This window comes from Ostrea edulis, chromosome 5, assembly GCF_947568905.1.
Source record: "Ostrea edulis chromosome 5, xbOstEdul1.1, whole genome shotgun sequence".
NCBI classification, from domain to species: Eukaryota; Metazoa; Mollusca; class Bivalvia; order Ostreida; family Ostreidae; genus Ostrea; species Ostrea edulis.
The window spans coordinates 52,817,732-52,838,470 of record NC_079168.1 but is presented as its reverse complement, the minus strand read 5'-3'; the positions used below and the strand labels follow the sequence as shown (position 1 = coordinate 52,838,470).

At 34.3% G+C, this 20,739-nt stretch overlaps 1 pseudogene; it reads left to right on the top strand.

Annotated features, from left to right (window-relative positions):
- The first annotated feature begins 16,585 nt into the window (after positions 1 to 16,585).
- On the top strand, positions 16,586 to 18,403 carry LOC125652586 (fork head domain-containing protein FD4-like; annotated as a pseudogene).
- The last annotated feature ends 2,336 nt before the right edge of the window (positions 18,404 to 20,739 follow it).

Here is a 20,739-nt window from a genome sequence, read left to right as displayed (position 1 = left end):
TTATGGGTAATATATTTTAACTATATAATCTATCAGAATTACAAGTATATTTAGATGCATTCATGGTAGATCAGCTGGTATAGGGACGTTCACCGAAAGCTGAAATTTCCAATATTGTCAGATCAGATCTGTTAAAACAGCCAGTAATTACTTCCTTTGCCAAATTTCACTACAGAGGTGAAAGTCTCAGACAATAGGAACTCAGTTACCACATCAAAATGGGCACTAGTACAAAAAGATATAAGTTTGGCACTAAAGCAAATACTATTAACATAAATATTTTATATATTCTCGTCATTGTTTTCACTAAAATACATCAGGGCAACGTACAACGTGCTAGTTTTCTAATGGCATCCCCTTGCTGGGTACTAGCGTCTACGTGATGATGTCACTTAACATTAACACGTGATACATGTACATTGCGGGATGATGTCACTGAGGGACCAGTCAATATTTATTGGGGGGTTGGGGGTTGGAACCCTTGCATTCCATATTAGCATCTTTAAAAAACCCTATGTCCTATCTTCTAAGAATACAAAAAAAAAATGTCCTATATCAGATGTCTAATAAAAAAGTGTTTTTCCTATCTAATAAATAAATATAATTATATGTATGATTAAACAACAATTTTACTTCATTATCATTGTTTCAGATCACATATAATAGTCATTTAATTTGTCTGGAACCTTTACTTTTATCCTTGAAGATGGTATATAAATTTCCATTTCACTTTCACTATCACACCTCAATATTCTCTATGAAATTTAATATTAAAGATGTGTTTGGACTTTAGTTAAATTCTTATATGTATCCTTCAAGACATGACCTACATGATATACCATTTTTATTTTCTATGATTGAAATCCATACTCCATGCAAAACTTACATGTAACTTTTGCAATTTGATATTTTGTTGTTGTTGATACATTTGCAATAAAAAAATTGTTGTCCTATCAGTGTTTAAAAAGGTTGGAGTCCTATCAGTATGTAAGCCAAAATAATGTGTGTCCTATCGCATTTTGCACCGGTCCCAACTCCCCAATAAATATTGACCGGTCCCTGAACACAGACGCACATAAATCATCAGTTTGTTTGGAATTGTCGCTGGGGGGTTCAGTTATTTTTTCTGTTCAAAAGTAATGTCACTAAAACACATTTCATTTTCGATCTCTTTTGAAGAAAAATAATGGATAAAACTTTTTTCAGATTTTCAATGACATAATTTTATCAGTGGGACTTATTTAACAGACAAAAGGCAGATTTCATTTCGGACAGCTGATTCAATTTTTTCCTTTCGGTTACTGCAATAAAATATATCAACATTGTACATATTTTAGAATCATAGTCATAACCATATGAATGTAAAACACACATTTCTTTGAAAAAAGTGAGTTCGGGAATTCACAATAGCGATACACTACGATTCAGTGGCAACGTACACCACGTCTATTTCTAGGTTTTGGTGGCAAAGTATGATGCAAGGAATCCGACAGGACGAGAGTATTCCCAACAATGGACGAGGCGCACATAGTTAACTTAAAGACTTACAAGGATAAATGAAAAAGCGATGATGATATATGATATTTTGTATAGGTATGATCATGAAACGCAGTAATTACGAGATAAAATCTCAGCACAATACACATCCACTGTACATATATGTGTTTAAAACAAGGTTGTTGGTTTTGGGTTGGCTTTTTTTTCCCGCAATACAAAGCTAATTACTTTTAGCTTTTCCATTTGATAGGCTTGTATGGATATGGGGGGTCGGAGAACTTTTCGGTGTAAGATATCCATCCCACTTTAAAATATCATTCTACACCAATCAATCAATCTTCAAGAATAAAAACAACATGTGCGTGCGAACGCTTTGATATTGTAGTTATCCGACGATGTAGTCGACAACAACATAAGATACGGTAATTTCTATTTATGTCACCATTCAGGTTCGCAGCGAATACGTACACAGAGGATGCGTAATCGCTAATGTTTACCAAACAAGCCTAATCACCCTAACCTACCCAATATAACTGAAAACATCACGAGAAAAGTGGAAACAAACGAGGATAAGTATGTATTCGATAATTTGGAACAATGAGACAAGAAGGTAATCAAATTCTGTTGTCGTAAACGGTCAGACCTAATGATGGCAAGTGTCGCAAAACTTTGTAACACCACAGTTTTATAATAGAGTGTGATAATAGGACTCGTTAGGAGATTTGCGCCAACAACAATGAGCCCCGCTGTGTTCACTGATTATCACAGATGGCCCCTATAATAACTATTGGTTATTTTTTCATTCAGTTTTGTTTGAGTACTAAAGAAAAATTCTATCACTTTCTATACAGTGCGAAAAATCGTAACGTTTGCCATTTTCCCACAATCTTTCGTATTCAATTGACAATACCTTAGAAATGATGCATGTATGCAGATATATGCTAACCCTATATACAATTATGATATTGGAGTATAAATCAATTTTATAAAAAAAAAAAATTCAGCTGAAGAAATATTTCATTCATAAACGACCATCAAGAGTTTACAATAAATAAGGATTGAACCTAGGTATAATGTCTATAAATATTCTTTCCTTAGATCAAGGTACATTATCATAAGTACAAATGTATACACATTTATATCGGACCATTGTTGTTAAATACATTAAGTTCATTTACAAAGAAAGAGAATGAGATAGATTACAGACAAACTTCAAAATACATGTTATCTAGAAAACATGATATTTTTCAAGAGTGTAGAATTTCATATGTATGCAAATCTCTTTCATTAAAAACGGAAAGGTCAACTCCTCGCAATATGTTACTTAGATTAAGTTGTAAACTATTGCTTTCCATGAATTTTCATCAACATTTGTCAATGAGAGGTCTATTGTTGATTCTGTAAGATGGTTTTTCAAAACATCATTTATCACCATCCACCTACCCCTCGAATTAAAGGCTACGGGTGAAAGTTCAAGGTCACTGGAAGCGAAATATCTTGTTTATTGGATTCAAACTACAGTCCCCATGTAGCAAGACTAGGGGAACGATACATTGTTTGAAGATCTTGAAACGCATTGATTTTGAAGATTACCGAATAAAGGTCAAGTTCTTGCAAAGGTAATCCCCAAATTATTTTGCATAAAATATCACAGTTACCTTTTCTTAGCCAATTTGTACTAAACGTGTAGGAATTGCACCTTGTATAATGATCTTATTTTCCACTGGGTATAAAGGATGAATATAAAAAGTTGAGAACATTGGAAAGGAAATACTGATTTTTTTTATTAACAAAACACAATCTAGATTTCTTATCCCCATTTCCGTTAAACATTCAGGAATGATACACTGCGTAATGATAGCATATTTCTATTGTTTTGTTTTTAATTTTGTGTATGAGTGGTCAAGGTCACCGAATAGAAAATGTCGAAATCCTTTGCTCCAAGTTTAATTTTTTATTCAACTTTTATCAAACTTTCTGGATAAAGATCTGACACTACATTGGTTTTCGAAAAGAAATGTAAAAAAGATACGGACTCTGGAAGAAAGAGTCTGATATTTGAAGGTAATCTAGTTTCTGTTGTGCATTTTGTCTCTGACTTTAAATGCAATGATCATGGTTCATAAAAGGTATTCAAGTCTAAACATATATTATGGCAAATTCACTGGAATTATGAACATTCCAAATTTCTGTGCTCCCAAGAGCATAGACAGGAATGCTATCTTACATTATGCCATGTTGCGAGGAGATGTCCCGCTTGCAGAGCTCTTGTTTTCGGTTAGTGTTGAAATTATAGTAGAAATCTTGGTTACAAAACCGTTTTGAGATAATTTGCTAAGGGAAGTTGCTAATATTCGCATTTGAAAACTCTGCATAAGTTTAGTTTTTGGAAATTGTAATGATGAGAATCATTTGCGTCTTCGACTAGCGACTATTTGGTTTGTAGTAATTAACTCCTCGCTCAGAAATAGATAAAAAGTAGTTTCATAAAATTTGAAGTATTAGTACATGTACATAGCGCTTGTGTAAATTGTGTACCTTATATATTGCATTTATCACTGTACATTTCAGTGAAAAACACGGGTTTTTTTTTAAATTCTTTCAAAAGTCATCTTAGTCCATTTTTTAAATGAATTAATTGTATTAAAAGTAGAAATATCATAAATTTATTTTCATAGTAATGAAATAATTTTTCAGTCAGGCACTTAAGAGATGTGGTAAATAATAGTCCGCAATAAAATTTCTTTTCCCAAAATTACAAAGGATATATCATAGAATTGTATTGTACTGTGGTATTTCAAAGCTCTAAAAAATTTGATTGGAGTTAAAGCTGTATGGTCCGAATTACAATATTTTTTTCCATCTCGTAAAAACGCTATTAAATCATCGCACGTATATAGTTATGAGGCTGTACAACATATCATAAATTATTTCACTTGTTTTAACCCAAATAATTTGATTTTAAATCGATGTTTACAAATAACCGCGTCACTCTGCATTTCAAGTGACAGTCACGTGACCAGTTCAAACTTTCAGATCATCGGTGGTCTTATCTGTGTAAAGCTGTGTATTTTGTTATAACAGTACCGTACCATAAGTTTAATAAAAATAAAAATATCAAATACCTCTTAGTAATTCGTTGTTTTACGCTCTTTCAGCCTTAAAACTAGACAGTTGCGTATGAGTTAATACATCATGTTGGGATTTTCCTGACGCGCGTGGGTCTATTTATAGACGTCTATTATGGGATGATTTATATATGTACCCGCTATATTTACTTTCTAAATAATATTCGCACTGTTTTCTTTTACATGCAGATGTTTTCAAGCATGTAATTAAGGGAAAGTTAATAACTTTATAAAGTAATTAATCTGCTTTAAAGTAATTATGTACAAAAATAATACATGAACATCGGGTCATACAGCTTTAACAATTGATCAGAAAACTTTTTAAAAACTGAAGAATATTTCTGAATTTCATAGCTAAAATTTCAGCATATTTCACCCAGATGACAGGTCAATGGTTTTTTTTTTTAACAAAAATGTGTTTTTTAATTAAATATATAGTGAAATAATGAAATGATAACATACTTATTGCCACGAATTATGGGTTGGATCCAACCTTGAACCAATACTTCGTGGATGGCAGTTTGCCTGTTCACGGCCATTAAAAGTGAAAGCTCAGATGACTTCTGTATCGAGATGATAATTATGAAGAGCGGCAGATGTAGCCCAGAATGTCGGGGTATCTACGCCCATATATTAGATATACCTCTAAATCTATTTTTTAAAATTAAATAACAGTTAGCCAATAGAATATTGATCAGCAAAACGTAGGTCTAAACAGTATAGATATGTTCTTCTATAATGCAACACATTTCCTCTCTCCTGCACAATTGCGATGTTCTTATGTTGTTACTTACAAATAATCACAGCGCAAAGGAAAACTTTCTTTCAAGAAGATAATACCCGATATTTTCAAAGACTTACGCATCATGAAAAGCGGCTTTTCGTCATTGGATTGGCTTAGTTACAGCACAAGCTGACCCCCTGAATGTCTGTCGTACGTCGCAGACTTATCTTGTCTTTTTGCGTGCTTCCCGAGATGTTGTCAATTTCACTACCCGTCATCTTCTAAATCCTGGGAACCTGTTTCTTTCATCGTTTGCCCTAAAACATGCAAAACTGATTTATTATACAGTAGTGCGATTTTTAATTAGATTTTTGCCCATCACATCTTACATAATGATATTATCTCGTGCTTGTAGCTGAAACTAAAAATGATACTTTACTATTTACATTCTTGCCGTCAAATAAGATTAAGCTGCATTTGTCGTTGGTTTCAATCTAAGTACTTCGTGATAATATGGATCAAAAAGCATAAAACTCGGAGAGATAAACCCCCATAACAAATGACAGTGTACAACAAACGGACGCTCTTTGTTGAGGAATCGGATCAGGAATTAGAAGGTATTAAGTTAGAAATGTCGGATACTAACAGGTATTTTTTCGTGAGCATAGCATTTTCCGGAATCGTTATTGTGAATGCAAAATGTCCCTGGGACATAACAGCAGATTATCCACAGAGATGTTTCAGCATTTTTAAGAACGTGATATGGTTTCTTGCATGTCCCTTTCCGATTAAATCTTCAAAAAATTATTTGTAACAGAAGGTTTGATTTGTTGTAGTTTGAAAGAAGATTCGGTATGATATATCAGAATTAGAAATAATCTAGAATTTAGTTGAAGAACACAAATGGAATAGACCATAGTTCTGCAGTAGAACAAGTTTCACCTTTCAAACTTTTTTTTATTTGCGTGACGTATACTCATCAGTTTGATTCCACGGGTCTGTGGTGTCGGATATGAAACATGCGTGTTCGCAAATAAAGTTTCTGTTTTGCTAAGCAAAATCATTACGACAAGACCGATGGCTCTTTCATAAATCCGCGTGAAATAATTCGCTAAGTTTTGACAATGAATAATGAATAAATGCGCTGTTATTAGTTAAAGAACCTCTTAATCCGTTGCTTGAGGCTGGATGCAAGGGCAGCCTTTCCTTGGCGAAAGTCCTATCTTTTCTATGAATTCACGTGTACCATTTTTCATTTAGTTCTTTTCTATCCTCTGCTAATTTGTACAGCGCTTCCGGTAATCATGTTCAAACAGAAGGATTCCACTTCCGGAATCTGACAGCTACGGAGTGTTCGTTAAAATAAAACCTAACCATTTAGGAGATATTTGCAATGTAAAAAACTGTGATTATTTCCCATTTGAGGAAGTTTCGGGATCTCTAACGATTTTCGATTCTGATATAATGACTTTTAGACAAACGTTGCGATTTCGCGCTTTACAAATGAATTCATTAAATCGGCTGATGCATTGTCGGGAGTCTCCGTCAAAGCGTTCCGCGTAATGAAGTAAATTACAGTACGTTAGGCCAAGTGGCATTTGTCTGAATGGTCAATTTAAAATTTCCGTGTCAGTACTTACATTGAACGATCATGATGTAATTTTTTGAGAATATGACACTGTGAACGTCACAATTTTATAACAATTTGTTGTTAATTATTCTTTAATTACAAAAGTATTGTCAATTGTATCAACTCTGTCTTCATAGGAATAAAATCAATTCAGATCGAAGTGGTTAATACGATGGAGTATATATATTTCATTTGTTTGTACACCTGTCCAAAAGACATTTGATGCCTGCACTGGTGTTCCAAAGAATGTTCTGGTAGTCAAATTTATTTATTTATTTGCCACTTTAAACATATTTAGGTTTTCAAAGTATTTCTATTCTATAAGTTAGGATTATACACATAACCGTAAAGATAATACTTCTTTAATATTTACATGCTTCAATCATTTTTAGCTCACCTGAACTGAAACCCAACAAGCCTCTTTGATCAGAGTCTTGCTGTTTGATCAGAATCTTGCTGTCGGCAGTCTGTATTCTGTCATCTGTTAACATTCTCACAATTTTCCTCTTGAAGATCTAGGCAAAATTCAACCAAAGTTATCACAAATCATCCTTGAATAAAGAAACTAAAATAAGAATTTAAAGAATGACAGAACTTAGTATGATGGCTTCCTTATTCAGTGTAGAAAAAAAAGGCTTGTTCAATCCCTGACCAGGGACACTGAGATGAGGCCGAATACATAAAAAAAAGTCCATGTTTCCACAAAGAAACAACCTGGACATTTATTTCTCATATCTATAGTTGTAAAATAAAACTACAAAGATGCACACTTTTATGTTCCAAATAACATTCCACACAAAGCGATTCTCTTTGTGATGTTAAAGGGACTGATTCATGATTTTTCTCAAAATTTCGTTTTTTCACTTTTAATGATCAAAATCTACTGTCTAATGTGTTTAAAAGGTTATACATTATGACAGCTCATTATAGAGAGCTTATTTGTTGTGTAAACAAAGATTGAGGTATGTTGTTGTGTACAGAGGTTTGAAAATGTATGGTTATCAATATAAGTTTATGATACATGTATATCATATTTCAAGAATGTGTCATTTAAAAGTTAAATGTGCCTGTGCAAAATCAGGAGGCTTTGAATTACAAAATAAATATTTCACTTGTTTGTTTGTAAACATGAATAAGGCTTGAGTCTTGTTTACTAAACAGAACTAAGATAAAAAAAAAAATTGCTCTTATGCTTGCATAAAGAAGTTCCAAACTTTGGTTGTCAACTTTAAATGAATTATATTTCTAATGTTTAATATTTTCATTTTCAAAATATGTGAATCAATGCCTTTAGCACAAAATCCTATATATGAGAATACATTTTGTATATGAATATTGAACTGGCGATAGATTATCATGATCATTGACAGACACTGGTAAATGTAAATATATATAGTAAAATATAGAGGACATCTTTAAAGGTATTCTTTTCTAGAACAACAAGGCTATAATTTGTCAAAATGGCAAAACATTGTTTTTCACGTATTTTTCAAAAACAAAAATATTTTATCTTATAATTGCTATAAGACGACATTGAAGAAGGCCTGAAGAGTATCTGCTCTCCGAATAGTAGCATAGCAATTCATCTATAAGTTTGTCAAAATATAAATGCGCAAACATCCAGAGCTCTGTAATATATTTCTTGTCCAATATTGTTCTCAGCTTCCAGAGGGGAAGGGGTTGTGATTAGGGACTCAAAGATTGAACCATCTAACCCGTTTCAGTACATTGCATCATGTACATGTTCTTTATGTACGGTATATGCATAGGTGTACGTGTATATGTGTGTGTATGTATGTATATGTTTTGTTTTTTCTTTCTTCTTTTTCTCTTTTGTTCTACTCTGGATACTGACTTTGTGTATTGTATACTGTAGTATTTGTATTTCTCTATACCTTTTGTTCTACTTTGGATACTGACTTTGTGTATTGTATACTGTAGTATTTGTATTTCTCTATACCTTTTGTTATACTCTGGATACTGACTTTGTGTATTGTATACTGTAGTATTTGTGTTTCTCTATATCTTTTATTATACTCTGGATACTGACTTTGTGTATTGTTTACTGTAGTATTTGTATTTCTCTATACCTTTTGTTATACTCTGGATGCTGACTTTGTGTAATGTATACTGTAGTATTTGTATTTCTCTATACCTTTTGTTCTACTCTGAATACTGACTTTGTGTATTGTATACTGCAGTATTTGTATTTCTCTATACCTTTTGTACATTGGTTTATGAGAGTAAATTAGTCAGGTGAAAGAAGTGGACCTTGTTGCACATGAGCTTCTTATTATAATCCCGAGAGATGAAACTGCCTGTAGGATAATGACATAATTGCTACGTGTAGTTCTTCAGTAGCCACTGCAACAGTGGCTACTGAAGAACTAATCAAAAACCAGAAAAGCAAAGAAAATAACCACTAAAGGCGTAATTATTGATACAGGCATTGTACTATCTTTTCAAACGTCTTTAGTGCCATTATTCTAAATGTCATGAACATGCTAGCCATTATGCAATGCTGAAAGTACAGTTTGAAAAATCCTTTAGTACCTCCCTAATCAATCAAGAGTTCAACTGAATACGAACTCCAAAATATACCGTAAATTCCAACAAGAGGTCCACAGGCTTTATCGGTCACCTGAGTACTAGTGAAAAAGTATCGCTACTCCCAAGGGCTATGGAATCTAGAAAAAAATTCCCTGTTTTGAATATCTAAGCTAAATTTTAATGTTTTAAGTAATATTATAGGTGTATTAACATTAAAAGATATGACTAATTTGGACCCACCCTAGAGTTAAAACCCTGGGTTGTAAAACTCACCATTTTTTGTGCATCCTTTTCTGCTATTCCTAAGTATGCATTTAGATTTTATACAGTACCAGCAAACTTACACATAAATACTACATACTAAGTTTAGTACCACCCTGGGGTCAGAATTTCAACCCCTGGGATCATCCAATTTACAATTTTGGCAAAGGACTACCTGCTCCTTCTAAATATCCATTTAGTTTCAATTTAGTATCAATAACACTAAAGAAGATGTTATTTAAGTGTTTTACACATAAACACTATATAGTAAGGTTGGCCCTGTCCTGGGGTCAGAACCCCTACCCCGGGGATCGTGAAATGTACAATTTTGGTAGAGGCCTCCCTGTTCTATATCACTATGCATTTGGTTTTTCTTAAACATGTGCGGTTGTAGAGAAGAAGATTTTTTGAAAATTGGTCAATTTTTGCCCCGCTTCTACGGCCCCAGGGGTGTAGGAATCCTGAAATTTACAGTTGATGTCCCCCTTGCCCCAAAGATGCTTCATACGAAATTGAAAAAAGATGGAATAGTAATCAAGAAAAATTTAACAATTTCTATTCCGCACATATTTGATAACTGACCATTTTGGCTTCACCCTGATACCAAATCCCCTACCCCTGGGATCATCAAATTTACAATTTTAGTAAAGAATTATCTGCTCTTTCTAAATATCCGTTTAGTTTCAATTTCTTATCAATAACACTTAAGAAGATGTTATTTAAGAGTTTTACACATAAACACTATATACCAAGTTTGGCCCTACCCTGGGGTCAGAACCCCTACCTCAGGGTTCATGAAATTTACATTTTTGGTAGAAGCTTCCTTGCTCATCATTACTATATATTCACTTTCTCTGCTAGATGCCCAGGAGTAAAGAAGATTTTAAAAGAAATACAGCAATATTACAGTTTTACCCCCAAATTAAGTCCCCATAGGGAGGGGGGTCGTGAAATTTACAACTTCCGGTCTCCTTCACCTACAGATGCTACATACCAAATAGTCATGATTGACCCATTAGTTTCTGGGAAGAAGTTACTGACGGACGACGCACGACGGACAACGACGGACGCAGACCAACAGCAAAAGGTCACCTGAGTGATTTAAGTCACCTAAAAAGGAAAGGGTCTGATAAATCAAAACAGTGATACGAACAAGAGTTTTCAGAGACAAGAATCCCAAATCTCCCCGTCACCACAGACTGCCAGTCATCAAATCCATTTATGTAATCTTGTCCATAGTATTGTATGATACGGTGTTACTTATTAGAACTATACAGATCACAGGTTGGAAGTTTTTACTTAAAAGCGATTGTACAATACTTAGTGAAACGTGATATGAATACTTATTTGAAATGATAATTCATATTAATGTATGTTTGAGGAGATCCTCTAAAATTCTAAACTACTGCTGTTATAAATAATCTAAACATACACCCGCACGCACGCACCCCCCCCCCCCACCCCCAATGAAATAACCCCCTAAAATTGTTGGGTGTACCCAATTAACTCACTACAAATACAATCACACAATGCATGTACAACTTATTCCGAATGTTTTTAATAGTTCCATCTCGTATGAAATTATTAATGAGAGGGTGGGTGGTAGGTGGATGGGTGGGGGTGGCGTAGTATTTATTGTGAATAACGGGTGTTAGGGTTAGGCTTTAGATAAAAAAGTATATCACATAAACTTCATAATGAGAAGTACATAAGTATATTTAAGGAATGAATTTCATTTTTAAAAATATATGAAGGTATGAACTGCACCGCTTCACACCGGCTACTTTTATTTCCGTCGGAACTCCCAGTCCTTAATACACATACTCCTTTTAGAGGGTAAGTCTGTACACATGCACTGTTTACTCATTAGGAGATGAGTCTGTACACATACACGCACTGTTTACTCATTAGGAGATGAGTCTGTACACATACACGCACTGTTTACTCATTAGGAGATGAGTCTGTACACACGCACTGTTTACTCATTAGGAGATGACAATCATTACAACGATTTGTTTGTTTTACGTCTCTGAGAATTTTTCTCTCATATTGAGACGTCACCAGGTTGTTTGTTTGTTTGATGTCCAGTCGAGAATTTTTCACTCATAATGAGACATCACCAGCTGGAAGTGAAGTATCACAATTTTAGACCTATGCTCAGCACTTACAGTCGTAACAGTGAAGATTCTTTAACGTGCCAACGCCTGCAGCGACACGGGACCTCTATTTTAAGGTCATACATGAATCTGTTTATGGTCAGTTTTTAAATCGAGGCAAGCTACTGACAAACAAGTTGGTGGTACAGGGGTTTCAACAGTCTCGATTGGAGTCAGCATTTCGCAAATTCTATGGTCGTTATAACGATCTAGTTCGTCAATGCAACCTATCATTGGGTCAAATGCTGTCTGACGTGTTTCATACCGATTGTTAGGCCATTCTTGGCACACTGATTTTGACTACGGATAACTCCGTTTACCTGATCGGGATATAGGGCTCACAGCGGGTGTGACCGGTCGACAGGGGATGCTTACTCCTCCTAGACACCTGATCCCACCTCTAGTGAGTTGAGGGGTCCATGTTTGCCTAACTATCTATTTTGTATTGCTTATAGGAATTGTGAGATTGATCACTGTTCGTTATCTTAACCCTTCATCCGAAAGACCCGTGATTTTCTCTTCTAAACACCGAGCTTTTGGCGAAGGAGCAATCTATGTTTACGTCTTAGGTTTGGCGTGGTCATGGCACGAGTGGGGCTCGAACTCACGACCTCCCGGTTACGAAGTGCCACAAATTTAGACCTATGCTTAGCGCTCAGGACCGTAGCAATGAGGGTTCTCTAACGTGCCAACGCCTCCGACTTTAAGGTCATATCCGAAAGACCCGTAACTCTCACTTGTAAATAATTAGCGTTTGGCAAAGAAGCAGGTTGACGCCATGGCACGAGAGGGGCTCGAACTCACGACCTCCCAGTTACAAAATGAAAGTTCTATCACAGTGCTACAGCGAGCAGTCATTACAATTTGCATTGATAAATGTAAAACTAATAATAAGAAGACTGTACACAAATATTAATTTTCTATTCACATGAAGTAAGATTTTTAAAAGACTAGAAACTGAATAACAATATCGAAAATGTCACCGCCCATGAGGGGGAAAATGCCTGATGATATTTGCATTTCTCTCTCGGTTAATTACACTCTGGGCGGAGAAATCGGTGGATAATTCGCTAATCATGATAGAATTTTCATCGATGGTATATTTAGATAAATATTATGATATAATAAGCTTTTGTGGACATTCTAAAGTCTGAATTATTTCGTCTTCATCCTCTTGCTAAGAATAATTAATCTTGTTCTCAATGACAATTTGCGATGCTATCGAAGTACATGAAAATGTCGAGATTCGAATTATTTGTGAAAATGATTACCTGTACTGAGTGATATGTTTGCGCATGTTTTGTTATGTATTCCTAAGAAATAGTCCAGCGCAATACAGAGTGTACGCGATGTATGTGAAGTGTTGACACTGAGTAAGATTTGAAATTAATATGGTAATGATCTCAAAATATCACCAGGCTTAATCGTAAACAAGTTAACATTTGAAATGTGTTTGCTGTTGATTGAAAATATATCTATATATGTACCAACGTACCAACAATATTGTAGCCTTTTGAGTGCTCTTATATATATATATATATATATATATATATATATATATATATATATATATATATATATATATATATATATATATATATAACATTTCAATCTGAAGAGGCATTGATCCCGAAAGCGCTGACAGTGAAATGTTATTTGAGTTTTGTGTTTCTTGACATTTATTATTGGATTATATATATATATATATATATATATATATATATATATATATATATATATATATGAAACACTACTGAAGAAGACTGGTAACACGGTCGAAATATTTCTACAAAGTGCTTAGAGTTATACACACAGAATGGTGCAAGTATTTATCTTGTTAAGCATCATGCGTTAACTTGATAAATTCATTTGTATGATATTTTTGTGTTTATTGGTATATTTTGTATCAAGTATAGACTGTACTCTATACAATATATAGAGAGAGAGAGAGAGAGAGAGAGAGAGAGAGAGAGAGAGAGAGAGAGATTTTAAACACGGATTTGGATATTGATATCCATTTGACTGTTTCTAGGTCAACATAATATGTAAATATATCTTGGAGAGTACCAAATTTGAAAAAATGCGTTATCGAATAATGTCTATGATTTTTTTTTCCATCATTATGATACAGAAAATGAGAAAGTGCTACCGTTGTAAAGAATTTTTGCACGAATCATTTTGACACGCTGGGAAAAACGGGGGAAAGTTGCTCAAGTTTTTATCTTGTCATTGCAGAGAAGAGCAAAGCAGACAGGGGGATGCGACTTTGTCAATAGTGCCAGAGGCTCTAATTGACCATGTGGGGACGGTTCACAGGACGACCCGTCGATAAACGTGTATAATTACCCGAGCGTAAGCCAAGTACCTTTCATGCGTCAATGAACCACTTGCGGAGTAATACATCACTTTTTTCTGAAGTTTCAACACGGGTGGTATTAAATTCGCAACTTGCGCGTTGTCATTATAATTGAGAGGCTGGCGGATTTCTTTTTTGATACCCTTTTTATCCCAATAGTAAGTGTTATTTATAAACAACTTTTTTAAACTCTTTGTACACAGCCTTTGGGTTCAACATTGTATTTTAACGCGTTCTCGTCAAAGGCAAATAAAAGACACGTCTTTATTGTAAAGTAGAACGAATTTTGATGAGAGTCATTTGATACATCAACATATTGTCTGAAAAATCAAAACGGAGACAGATGATTTAAATTAAGAACTGCTTCATTTGGATTGAATTAAACTCTCAAACTTGCGAAAATTAATAGCATGCTATTAGTAATAGTCCGTTGAATTTCATCGAAATAAAAAAAAACAACCTTTATTTACAACGAATTTAAGATGTGTGCTTTAATATGACGTGAAACTAATTTAATCCGCGTGGTAGGACCATTTAAAAACTGAAGACATGCAGAACAGTCACGAGCGCATTCAGAGAACCTTGTCAATATCACCAAACTAGTCCAGTCTTTGGTATAAAGCAATTCACATTTAATACATTCGGTATTTCAGTTTAAAATTTATTTTTCAAGCATACCGTCGGCATATATTGGCAGAAATAATACGGTTTCAACACTTTTGTCAAAAATGTCATATGTCACCGATAGTAATTCGAGAAGTGTAGCGGACAAACGTAATAGCGGTATTCGAACAAACTGCGAGAAATCATCAAAATTTCCCACTTGCTACCCAAAACTCTCTGGGTATTTGGCAAGTCCTACAGATCGACCACTTTTGCGACAACCGAATGACAATTCGTTATTGATCATCCCCACATGGCGCACAGAGCTTCAGGTATATTGTTTCCGGTATGGCAAGGGTGTTCTGGTAAAGGGAAACATTGGGTGTCCTATCACCTCCAATTAGGACAAATTAAGCGCTGAATGAACACTGTGTAGTTCTCAAAGCTTGAGTAGAGATTGAATTTGCTATTTATGAATCAAGCAAATGTGCTGGTGGTCTGCAGTTTCAAAAACACATTTGAGTAATGTTTTTCATTTATAGAAATCATCTCAAGTTTGTTGTGATTATCTGGCAACTTAATGGTATCAGATAACTATTTCACATCATAAATATTTTAGAATAATCGTTAAGAAATCATTTGAGTTCATTTTAATCATAAAGTAAAATAAAACCACGAAATCTTTACTTCTTTTTCATTTGTGATGGGAACATTCGTTTATCGGGAATAATGCAGATAAAATAATTATGCTTACCTTAATTAACGTTTCTCTTAAAACACGCTGAAAATAGACCATTTTTCGTATAGAAGTCGGTTCATGGTAGACATTTTCTTGAATCATTTAAATCCTTTTTGTCTTTATAAATGTAGACGTTTTACGCTGCAAGTTCCGGGTGACTGTAATCGACACGTGCAGCTTGACCTGTTATTTGCAACGTCAATGAAACGCCCTACGTAATGTATGTATTCAATCAACTGTAATTTGTAATCAGAAAAAGAAATGGAGTTAGAAGGTATCAATGTTACGTGACGACGAAACTTTTTAAAGATTCAAATAGTTTTGCTCACAGACAACGCTGTTCACTGTTTTACAAAATAATACATAAAAAACCGATCCAAAGACTTTAACATACAGTATCAAAATTTAAATATAAATATACATGTATATATACATATACTTAGATGATTTGTGGGAGGTTTTGTGACGTAAATAGCATTCCTGCAATTAAGTATTTATAACATTAATTTTTAAGATAGTCTGTATATTTTGATATGAACGTTTATAATGAATACGAAATATTTCTTCTCTAGTTGTATGAACTAAGACTGATACGCAAACGATATATCTACTTTTTTCTCTCTTTTTTATTAGGTAATTTGACATTGATCAAAAGGTAAAAATTTGAGCGTCTATTTTCCCCCCAAAAAAATCAACAAAATATGTACTTACACTATCATTTAAAAGAAAAAGAAAATATCCAAGGTATTCAAAATTTATTTCGATTTCATGAGAAAGATTAAATAACTGTCTGAGAAGACGTCGCAGTGTACCGCATCATTCGTCATTGAGTTATAGATTTTTCGATTGCGCTAATTACGCGGAGGCTACGCCACATCGCACTGCAATTGGTCAATAGCTCGGTATCGTCTTTCAGTCAATCGAACTAATCATGAATATTCATGCAGCAGGAACCAATAGTGTGGTACAAAGTTTGTATTGGAGAAAATAATTCTAAAATTGTGTGTATAAAGTTTGTAAGCAACATATTAATGAACCAAAGGCGAATTTGTCATACAAGAAAGGACTCCTGAAGACACCACAGCTATGTGTAGTACTAACTCAAGTGCAGTGATGTTGCCCTACGGTATCAAAGTACCTGTGTCAAATCCATATATACCCGGCTCACAAATGGCACTAGACCTCCAACGTGCTCAACAATTTTACGACTACAGCGCAAGAATGCACTATGGACTTCGAGGCTATCCAAATGCCCTTGGATTGACTTCGTACCAAGCACACCCGTCCGTCGACCATTATCTTCAACATTATTTGTACAAAGATCCCAGAATCAGATATATGCATGAAGAACCTAAACCCAATCACAGTTACATTGGACTTATTGCCATGGCTATTTTAAGTTCGCGGGACAAAAAACTGGTTCTTTCTGATATTTATCAGTGGATACTGGACAATTATCCGTATTTCCGTACCCGAGGTCCCGGATGGAGGAACAGCATCCGCCATAACCTTTCTCTGAATGATTGCTTCATAAAATCTGGAAGAAGTGCCAATGGCAAAGGGCATTACTGGGCCATCCACCCGGCAAACATCGAGGACTTCCAGAAAGGCGATTTTCGTCGTAGACGGGCTCAGCGCAGAGTCAGGCGACACATGGGCTTGGCCGTACCTGATGATGATGAAAGCCCAGTACCCTCTCCATCTGATTCAAACTGGCCAGAAAACGAAGACGCTGAAATGCCGAAAAAATCTCTCACCGAAAAGTTTCAAAACGCAGATGAAGATTGCTTGGACATAAATGATGCGGACAATTCTCTGCCATTATCGGAAGAAACAGGAAGCCCCGTGGAAAGAAAACAAGAGCGAGACATTTTGAATATGAAAGTGATTGAATCTGGGGTCCTTTCTCCCAAGAAAAAAAGAAATTTTGATATGGACAGTTTGTTAGCTCCCGATGATGAAGTAAAGCGTCAGAAAATTGACAATGACCAGGTACCATTCCTCGAACAAATAGACATTATGGAAGAGGACAATATAGACGTCGTAACGGAATCAAACATCTCACAGCAATGCCAGCTTGTTTCAGAGAGCAATAATGAAAAGGAAAATGTGCTGGATTTATCCTCTCAGAAAGAGGAGATGAATGAACAAAAATCGTCATCAATTCATCAGGACAAGGAGGCACCTTCACTTGAAAACAACGGACATGTTTTCAGCTCAAATTTACGTGGAATTTCATCCATTAATCCACAGAGTCCGAACGTTCTCATGGGATCTACAGATTCATGGAACTCCCTTCATCCTTATTTCCCAGCTTTTCCCATCATGGGACTTAAAAACGGACTTCAACAATCCCTCTTACTCTCAAAAAGAATCTCTCAAATTCAACAAAATCATATGAGTGCACATTTCCCCTATCGTCTGCCTACGGAAAGGAGCAGTCGACTTCCCGATGCGAGTCTGAGCAGACAGATGACAAATTGAACTGAATCCTTGTGTATGCTTTTGTCCTTAACAAAACACTTTTTTGTTAATTCACAAAAGCGAAGCAGGTATTGTAAATACTTATTTCGCACACTTCGGTGTTTTCCTTCTTGTTGTAATATTTTATGCGAGTTCTTATCAAAGTGAAAGAAAACTGATAAATGATATCAATGTCAGAATTTACGATTGTAAATATTGTGTATCATTCATTATGTTTACGAATAGTTGTTATTTTGTTATTTGTATAGACATTAAAGAAAACAAAGAAAAGAAAAGTTTTATCTTGTTTTAAATGCACACTTGGTAGCCGATGACACGGAGTGATATATATATATATATATATATATATATATATATATATATATAGTTAACGGAATTTGAACGGGGTTGATATATGTCACTTTAATATCTAAAATGCATATGAAAATATCTGAAAATGCATTATATGAGAAACATCTACTATACAACTTGGATATTGAATGAAATTGTACAAGTTTTCAGAAATAAAGGAAAACTGCAATATAATTTACAACATTGGAAATAAAGCAACAGATATAATTCTGAAACATTTGTTTCCAATAAGTGGATGCATGTTTGTAACATCGTAAATATGTTCGGAATCACTCTCTTTATTGCAGACCTCAATATCTACAGATGGTGATAATTGATAATCATTATTATTTTTACTTAATTTGTCAAACTGATATTTTTTATTTGATGATGGATAAGACGGGTTTCTACACGTATTACATGTAGGTTGTTTCATTACAGAAAATAAAAACAAAATCACAATACATTGACTCTGTACTCCGTCTTTATGGTAAGTGAAGGCGTTGAATTTACGAATATATGTGTTTTCTTGAGGGATGAATATCATAATTCAAAATTGAGTATTTCGTGATTTTTTGTTTACTAGAAATGATAATTATAGCATATGATTTAAGATGTATGGTCACCATATCTGTTTGTTTTGGATTTATTGAATGCTTTAAGCAATGCTTTAAACTGACACTTTTTATTGGGTTGGTGTTTTAGAGTCTCCAGAAAAGCATTGCGACACATAGCGATGATTTTGTCCGTCATCTGTCTGTGAACCTGTTTTTGTCAATCTGACTCAGTTTCATCACAATGAAGTTGTGAGCAAGTTCAAATAACTAAGTAAAATTTTCATATTGCATCGCCTTAATTGTTTTATTTACCATCTCGTGTTAATTTTTTTTATTGTAGTGCTTTTATGTGACCATAAATTTTTCAGAAACGATTTCAAATTACTTGCATTCATTAAAGCTTACACCACAAATCTTTATAAATGCAATTTTTCCAAAGGCGACATTTTGAATTTCGTTTTTGGACCTACGCATTAATTAGCAGCATCACTAAGCAAGGAAATAGTTTCAACTTCACATTTACCATTCTCACGCAAGTTTCGTCTTTCGACCTACGCATTAATTAGCAGCACAACAAACCAAGTAGACACACTGAAAAGATTTAGGTATATTTATATTATTTACATTTCCAGTGTTTTTGCCTACGATATCTTTACCAATTGTAATGATAGCCATTTCCTCATGAATGCGATGTAGATGCGAACAATGTGCGGATAAATCCTGATAAATATAGTACGTCTATTTCAACACGTGTGAATTTCGACAGAAATGAAAGTAAAATGTAGATGAAAAGATACGAACAATAACAGTAATACCAGTATAAGAAATAGTTTCATTTTTGAAAATACAGGAGGGTATGAACTGCAATACTTCACGCTGGCAAACTTTAACACTTCATGAAGAATGCTGGCGTAAAGTCGCAGTTTATGTCCTCAAGCATTTAAAAAAAAAAAAAAAAATATTTCTTAAACGTATAATCCTTACTATTAAACAGTGTGCTAAAAGAATAGACACGATTTTATTCAATCATCAAGGTCAACTAGAGATATTTTTTTTTCATGTCTTAGAAATATTAGAACAATGTCTTTCTCTATCCAATACAAGTTTTTAAACTTCAATTTGATTTTTCCAACTTGAAATAATACCTTAATCATCATCCCCCAGAGGTCAGAAGAAACCCGCTGTCCTTATATTCCAATATACTTTAATATGTTTCAAACGATCATATTTTTTCAACGTTACCACGCATGCACTGGCTACATTTGAAATATTTTGACGACAATTATATTATAGGGTTATTGAACTTATATTAGTGAATATTGGCACGAGTTGGCTATAAAAAACGAGTGCCAATATTCACCAATATAAGTTCAATAACCCTTTTATTATATAGCTAAAGTATTTAGTTGTTAAATATACCCCTTTTCACTAGAAATACTCCAAAATAGACGAGAATTCATCAATATTGGCATCTAAGGTGAAAGTGTGCAATATGAGCATGCATTTCTTAACTGTTCAATATTAAACCCGTCATTACACGTCGTTACGGTAAGGTCAATATTGAACGCTCATACTCGGAATGTTTCGGTCGCACAAAAACGCATTGCAAAGTTAGTTTTCAATGAATTCTCAGGAAATTGAACGCTAACATTCTCTAGATTTTACGCAGATCTTATAATAAACTATTTATTAGCTATATAATAAATGTATTTATTGACGGTATA